Here is an 8,750-nt window from a genome sequence, read left to right as displayed (position 1 = left end):
GGCAAGTTTATAGAGGCTTGAAATTTGGCACACACCTCCAAATGGATGAAGGCTTTGTTGGCATGTGATCATTTTCATTGAATAGCGCGAAGTGGCTCCACAGCGCCCCCTACAAAATTTCAAAACCACAGCCCCTGCTCTGTGTTCTATGTATGATTCTGAAACCTGGTAAGCATATAGGAGATATCAAGATGTACAAAAAAGTCTCTTGGTGCAATATCCCAAATCCAACAGGAAGTCAGCCATTTTAAAATTAATGTGTAATTTTGGCAACATTTTCCCCTCTTTCCAGGCACCGTTCTTTGACGAACTCCTCCAAGGGATTTCATCATATTGAACCAATCTCCAGTGTGTGGAATCTAAAGACCTTTGTGATGTTAAATTGCGAAGCTTTTTACGTTCAGTGAAACGGGGTGGTTATGATGGCACTTAGAGTTTGAATCACTCGCCAAAAAGCAGTAATCTGCTGTCACTCAAAAACACAATGTCCAATCTCTCCCAAACGTCTCAGGTGTGATGAGACTCGAGCTTGGAAGTGTTTGTTATGCCATTTGTACATAATGGTTAGAGCGCCACCTAGTGGAACGACTAACTAATCACGAATGAATGAGTTGAAATGTTAGCTGGTGGTTAAATGCATGAATTCCATCAATGTGACATCAGATCGGACGTGCTGGTTTTAGGTGTTGGGCGTGGCTCGACACGCCGGGGGTGCGAGGGCCCTCATAACGCTGCTTGCAGCTTTAATTATTATTATTAGGGCCCGAGCACTGAGAGTGCGAAGGCCCTATTGTATCTGCTCCGTTTCTTATTATTATTATTAGGGCCCGAGCACTGAGAGTGCGAAGGCCCTATTGTATCTGCTCCGTTTCTTATTATTATTATTATTATTATTATTATTATTCACCCCAAACAAGGGCCTTTTTGAGGGCCTAAACATGCTCAAAAACTCATGAAATTTTGCACACATGCCAGGTCTGGTGAAAAATTTTGTATTTTAATGGTTTTACATATGAGCACTGGGAAATGGCTCTAGAGCGCCACCTATGCCTTGTTAAATGCAGCCCTACGACCACATGGTTTGAGCTACATGTATGAAATTTGGCACACATGTGTATCATGCCAAGACGAACAAAAAAGTCTGTGGGCCCATTGACGCAAACCCAACAGGAAGTCCGCCATTTGGAAGAGAAGGTGACATTTTGGCTCTAATTTTGCCATTTCCATGCCTCGAACTTTTGCGAACTCCTCCTTGGGGTTTCATTTCATAACCTTCAAATTTGGACAGTGTCAACTACACCCTTGTGCCATGTTAAATTGCGGAGCTTTTGAGTTTTCACAATACTATGAGGCCGTGGCGCCATGGCGAATTTCGATGACTCGCCATGAAAATCTTATTGCCTCTCATTTTGTCATACATTTTCTGACCTTGACCAAAGTGAACACATATGATAAGGCTCCACCCCTGAACATATTTCAACTGCCATATTTGACACCAGGGACAGCGCCACCTAGTGGGAACAGGAAATGTCATGTTTTACACTTTGGGGTACAGTATAGTGATGGGTGACACCTGCAGCCTCAAATTTCTCCAGGAAAGCCTTAAGGAGTTGGTCTTGGGTTACAGTGAAAACTGTGAGTTTTCGCAAAAGGGTGTGACCCCAGCAGCATGGCGAACTTTGATGTCACGCCATGAAGAAACAAATTAGTATAACTCAATGAAATCCAGTCTGATCAGTACCAGACTTTACAGGCATGATGTCAGACCCGCCCTGAACAGATTGACGTGCCCATTGTCGGAAATACGGACAGCGCCACCTAGTGGCCACAGGAAATGTCATGGCTTTAATTTTGTTGTACTGATTTTCACAGGTTCATCGTGGCCACCTCAAAAGCGGTGAATATCACCATCAGTCCCTCGTGATGCTTCAGTGCAAAAATTGTGACTTTACACTGAACGGCGCACCCTGGTGGCAACGCGGTTCAACATGAAAGATGAAGTGGCTTTTGAGGGGCTTGGAAAGTTTATAGAGGCTTTAAATTTGGCACACACCCCCAAATGGATGAAGGCTTTGTTGTCATGTGATCATTTTCATTGAATAGCGCGAAATTGCTCCACAGCGCCCCCTACAAAGTTTCAAAATATCAGCCCCTGCTCTGTGTTTTATCTATGAGTCTGAAACTTGGTAAGCTCATGGAAGATATTAAGATGTACAAAAAAGTCTCTTGGAGCAATATCCCAAATCCAACAGGAAGTCAGCCATTTTAAAATTAATGTGTAATTTTGGCGACATTTTCCCCTCTTTTCAGGCTTCATACTTTGACGAACTCCTCCAAGGGATTTCATCAGATTGGACCGATCTGCAGTTTGTGGAATCTAAAGACCTTTGTGATGTTAAATTGCGAAGCTTTTTACGTTCAGGGAAACGGGGTGGTCATGGCGGCACTTAGAGTTTGAATCACTCGCCAAAAAGCAGTAATCTGCTGTCACTCAAAAACACAATATCCAATCTCTCCCAAACGTCGCAGGTGTGATGAGACTCGAGCTCGGAAATGTTTGTTATGCCATTTGTCAGTAATAGTTAGAGCGCCACCTAGTGGGACGACTATAATCATGGTTCAATGAGATGAAATGTTAGCTGGTGGTTAAATGCATGAATTCCATCAATGTGACATCACATTGGACGTGCTGGTTTTAGGTGTTGGGCGTGGCTCGACACGCCAGGGTGCGAGGGCCCTCATAACGCTGCTTGCAGCTTTAATTATTATTATTATTATTATTATTATTATTCACCCCAAACAAGGGCCTTTTTGAGGGCCTAAACATGCTCAAAAACTCATGAAATTTTGCACACATGCCAGGTCTGGTGAAAAATTTTGTATTTTAATGGTTTTACATATGAGCACTGGGAAATGGCTCTACAGCGCCACCTATGACTTGTTAAATGCAGCCCTACGACCACATCGTTTGAGCTACATGTATGAAATTTGGCACACATGTGTATCATGCCAAGACGAACAAAAAAGTCTGTGGGCCCATTGACGCAAACCCAACAGGAAGTCCGCCATTTGGAAGAGAAGGTGACATTTTGGCTCTAATTTTGCCATTTCCATGCCTCGAACTTTTGCGAACTCCTCCTTGGGGTTTCATTTCATAACCTTCAAATTTGGACAGTGTCAACTACACCCTTGTGCCATGTTAAATTGCGGAGCTTTTGAGTTTTCACAATACTATGAGGCCGTGGCGCCATGGCGAATTTCGATGACTCGCCATCAAAATCTTATTGCCTCTCATTTTGTCATACATTTTCTGACCTTGACCAAAGTGAACACATATGATAAGGCTCCACCCCTGAACATATTTCAACTGCCATATTTGACGTCAGCGACAGCGCCACCTAGTGGGAACAGGAAATGTCATGTTTTACACTTTGGGGTACAGTATTGTGATGGGTGACATCTGCAGCCTCAAATTTCTCCAGGAAAGGCGTAAGGAGTTGGTCTTGGGGTACAGTGAAAACTGTGACTTTTCACGAAAGGGTGTGACCTCAGCAGCATGGCGAACTTTGATATCTCGCCATGAAGAAACAAATTAGTATAACTCCATGAAATCCAGTCTGATTAGTACCAGACTTTACAGGCATGATATCAGACCCGCCCTGAACAAATTGATGTGCCCATTGTCAGGAATATGAAGAGCGCCACCTAGTGGGAACAGGAAATGTCATGTCTTACACTTTGTTGTACTGATTTTCACAGGTTCATTGTGGATACCTCAAAAGCGGTGAATGTCACCGTCAGTCCTTCATGATGCTGCAGTGCGAAAATTGTGACTTTATACTGAACGGTGCACCCTGGTGGCAACGCTGTTCACCATGAAAAATGAAGTGGTTTTTGAGGGGCTTGGAAAGTTTAAAAAGTCTTGAAATTTGGCCCACACCTCCAATGTGCTTAAGGCTTTGTTGTTATGTGATCATTTTCATTGAATATCCCAAAATGGCTCCACAGCGCCCCCTACAATATTTCAAAACCACAGCCCCAGCTCTGTGTTTTATGTATGAGTCTGAAACCTGGTAAGCTTATTGGAGATATCAAGATGTACAAAAAAGTCTCTTGGAGCAATATCCCAAATACAACAGGAAGTCAGCCATTTTAAAATTAATGTGCAATTTTGGCAACATTTTCCCCTCTTTCCAGGCACCGTTCTTTGACGAACTCCTCCAAGGGATTTCATCATATTGAACCAATCTCCAGTGTGTGGAATCTAAAGACCTTTGTGATGTTAAATTGCGAAGCTTTTTACGTTCAGGGAAACGGGGTTGTCATGGCGGCACGTGGAGTTTCAATCACTCGCCAAAAAGCAGTAATCTGCTGTCACTCAAAATCAAAATGTCCAAACTCTCCCAAAGGTCGCAGGCGTGATGAGACACGAGCTAGGAAATGTTTGTTATGCCATTTGTCAGTAATGGTTAGAGCGCCACCTAGTGGGACGACTATAATGATGATTGAATGAGATGAAATGTTAGCTGGTGGTTAAATGCATGAATTCCATCAATGTGACATCAGATCGGAGGTGCTGGTTGTAGGTGTTGGGCGTGGCTCGACGCGATGGGGTGCGAGGGCCCTCATAACGCTGCTTGCAGCTTTAATTATTATTATTATTATTATTATTATTCACCCCAAACAAGGGCCTTTTTGAGGGCCTAAACATGCTCAAAAACTCATGAAATTTTGCACACATGCCAGGTTTGGTGAAAAATTTTGTATTTTAATGGTTTTACATATGAGCACTGGGAAATGGCTCTACAGCGCCACCTATGCCTTGTTAAATGCAGCCCTACGACCACATTGTTTGAGCTACATGTATGAAATTTGGCACACATGTGTATCATGCCAAGACGAACAAAAAAGTCTGGGGGCCCATTGACGCAAACCCAACAGGAAGTCCGCCATTTGGAAGAGAAGGTGACATTTTGGCTCTAATTTTGCCATTTCCATGCCTCGAACTTTAACGAACTCCTCCTTGGGATTTGGTCCTATAAGCTTCAAATTTGGACAGTGTCAACTACACCCTTGTGCCATGTTAAATTGCGGAGCTTTTGAGTTTTCACAATAGTATGAGGCCGTGGCGCCATGGCGAATTTTGATGACTCGCCATGAAAATCTTATTGCCTCTCATTCTGTCATACATGTTCCGATCTGGACCAAAGAGCACACATATGATAAGGCTCCACCCCTGAACATATTTCAACTGCCATATTTGACATCAAGGACAGCGCCACCTAGTGGGAACAGGAAATGTCATGTTTTACACTTTGGGGTACAGTATTGTGATGGGTGACATCTGCAGCCTCAAATTTCTCCAGGAAAGCCTTAAGGAGTTGGTCTTGGGTTACAGTGAAAACTGTGACTTTTCACGAAAGGGTGTGACCCCAGCAGCATGGCGAACTTTGATGTCACGCCATGAAGAAACAAATTAGTATAACTCAATGAAATCCAGTCTGATCAGTACCAGACTTTACAGGCATGATGTCAGACCCGCCCTGAACAGATTGATATGCCCATTGTCGGAAATACGGACAGCGCCACCTAGTGGCAACAGGAAATGTCATGGCTTTAACTTTGTTGTACTGATTTTCACAGGTTGATCGTGGCCACCTCAAAAGCGGTGAATATCACCATCAGTCCCTCGTGATGCTTCAGTGCAAAAATTGTGACTTTAAACTGAACGGCGCACCCTGGTGGCAACGCGGTTCATCATGAAAGATGAAGTGGCTTTTGAGGGGCTTGGAAAGTTTATAGAGGCTTGAAATTTGGCACACACCTCCAAATGGATGAAGGCATTGTTGTTATGTAACCATTTTCCTTGAATAGTGCAAAATGGCTCCACAGCGCCCCCTACAATATTTCAAAACATCAGCCCCTGCTCTGTGTTTCATCTATGAGTCTGACACTTGGTAAGCTTGTGTAAGATATCAAGATGTACAAAAAAGTCTCTTGGAGCAATATCCCAAATCCAACAGGAAGTCAGCCATTTTAAAATGAATGTGTAATTTTGATGACATTTTCCCCCCTTTTCAGGCCTCATACTTTGACGAACTCCTCCAAGGGATTTCATCATATTGAAGCATTCTTCAGTGTGTAGAATCTAAAGACCTTTGTGATGTTAAATTGCGAAGCTTTTTCCGTTCAGGGAAACGGGGTGGTCATGGCGGCACGTAGAGTTTCAATCACTCGCAAAAAGCAGTAATCTGCTGTCACTAAAAAACACAATGTCCAATCTCTCCCAAAGGTCGCAGGTGTGATGAGACTCGAGCTTGGAAATGTTTGTTATGCTATTTGTCAATAATGGTTAGAGCGCCACCTAGTGGCATGACTATAATCCTGGTTGAATAAGATGAAATGTTAGCTGGTGATTAAAAGCATGAAATCCATCAATGTGACATCACATCGGACGTGCCGGTTTGAGGTGTTGGCAGTGGCTCGACGTGCCGGGGGTGCGAGGGCCCTCATAACGCTGCTTGCAGCTTTAATTAGGGCCCGAGCACCGAGAGTGCGAAGGCCCTATTGTATCTGCTCCGTTTCTTATTATTATTATTATTATTATTATTATTATTATTATTCAGGCGAAACAAGGGCCTTTTTGAGGGCCTAAACATGCTCAAAAACTCATGAAATTTTGCACACATGCCAGGTCTGGTGAAAAATTTTGTATTTTAATGGTTTTACATATGAGCACTGGGAAATGGCTCTAGAGCGCCACCTATGCCTTGTTAAATGCAGCCCTACGACCACATCGTTTGAGCTACATGTATGAAATTTGGCACACATGTGTATCATGCCAAGACGAACAAAAAAGTCTGTGGGCCCATTGACGCAAACCCAACAGGAAGTCCGCCATTTGGAAGAGAAGGTGACATTTTGGCTCTAATTTTGCCATTTCCATGCCTCGAACTTTTGCGAACTCCTCCTTGGGGTTTCATTTCATAACCTTCAAATTTGGACAGTGTCAACTACACCCTTGTGCCATGTTAAATTGCGGAGCTTTTGAGTTTTCACAATACTATGAGGCCGTGGCGCCATGGCGAATTTCGATGACTCGCCATGAAAATCTTATTGCCTCTCATTTTGTCATACATTTTCTGACCTTGACCAAAGTGAACACATATGATAAGGCTCCACCCCTGAACATATTTCAACTGCCATATTTGACACCAGGGACAGCGCCACCTAGTGGGAACAGGAAATGTCATGTTTTACACTTTGGGGTACAGTATAGTGATGGGTGACACCTGCAGCCTCAAATTTCTCCAGGAAAGCCTTAAGGAGTTGGTCTTGGGTTACAGTGAAAACTGTGAGTTTTCGCGAAAGGGTGTGACCCCAGCAGCATGGCGAACTTTGATGTCTCGCCATGAAGAAACAAATTAGTATAACTCAATGAAATCCAGTCTGATCAGTACCAGACTTTACAGGCATGATGTCAGACCCGCCCTGAACAGATTGATGTGCCCATTGTCGGAAATACGGACAGCGCCACCTAGTGGCAACAGGAAATGTCATGGCTTTAATTTTGTTGTACTGATTTTCACAGGTTCATCGTGGCCACCTCAAAAGCGGTGAATATCACCATCAGTCCTTCATGATGCTGCAGTGCGAAAATTGTGACTTTAAACTGAACGGCGCACCCTGGTGGCAACGCTGTTCACCATGAAAAATGAAGTGGCTTTTGAGGGGCTTGGAAAGTTTAAAAAGTCTTGAAATTTGGCACACACCTCCAATGTGCTTAAGGCTTTGTTGTTATGTGATCACTTTCATTGAATAGTGCAAAATGGCTCCACAGCGCCCCCTACAAAATTTCAAAACATCAGCCCCAGCTCTGTGTTTGATCTATGAGTCTGAAACCTGGTAAGCTTATAGGAGATATCAAGATGTACAAAAAAGTCTCTTGGAGCAATATCCCAAATCCAACAGGAAGTCAGCCATTTTAAAATTAATGTGTAATTTTGGCGACATTTTCCCCTCTTTTCAGGCTTCATACTTTGACGAACTCCTCCAAGGGATTTCATCAGATTGGACCGATCTGAAGTTTGTGGAATCTAAAGACCTTTGTGATGTTAAATTGCGAAGCTTTTTACATTCAAGGAAACGGGGTGGTCATGGCGGCACTTAGAGTTTCAATCACTCGCCAAAAAGCAGTAATCTGCTGTCACTCAAAAACACAATATCCATTCTCTCCCAAACGTCGCAGGTGTGATGAGACTCGAGCTCGGAAATGTTTGTTATGCCATTTGTCGGTAATAGTTAGAGCGCCACCTAGTGGAACGACTAACTAATCATGAATGAATGAGTTGAAATGTTAGCTGATGGTTAAATGCATGAATTCCATCAATGTGACATCACATCGGACGTGCTGGTTTTAGGTGTTGGGCGTGGCTCGACGCGCCGGGGGTGCGAGGGCCCTCATAACGCTGCTTGCAGCTTTAATTAGGGCCCGAGCACTGAGAGTGCGAAGGCCCTATTGTATCTGCTCTGTTTCTTATTATTATTATTATTATTATTCACCCCAAACAAGGGCCTTTTTGAGGGCCTAAACATGCTCAAAAACTCATGAAATTTTGCACACATGCCAGGTCTGGTGAAAAATTTTGTATTTTAATGGTTTTACATATGAGCACTGGGAAATGGCTCTACAGCGCCACCTATGCCTTGTTAAATGCAGCCCTACGACCACATCGTTTGAGCTACATGTA

The sequence above is a fragment of the Aulonocara stuartgranti genome (assembly GCF_965226115.1).
Source record: "Aulonocara stuartgranti genome assembly, chromosome: 23".
In the NCBI taxonomy this organism is placed as follows: domain Eukaryota; kingdom Metazoa; phylum Chordata; class Actinopteri; order Cichliformes; family Cichlidae; genus Aulonocara; species Aulonocara stuartgranti.
The sequence above is the reverse complement of the archived record's forward strand: the minus strand, read 5'-3'. Positions refer to the sequence as shown.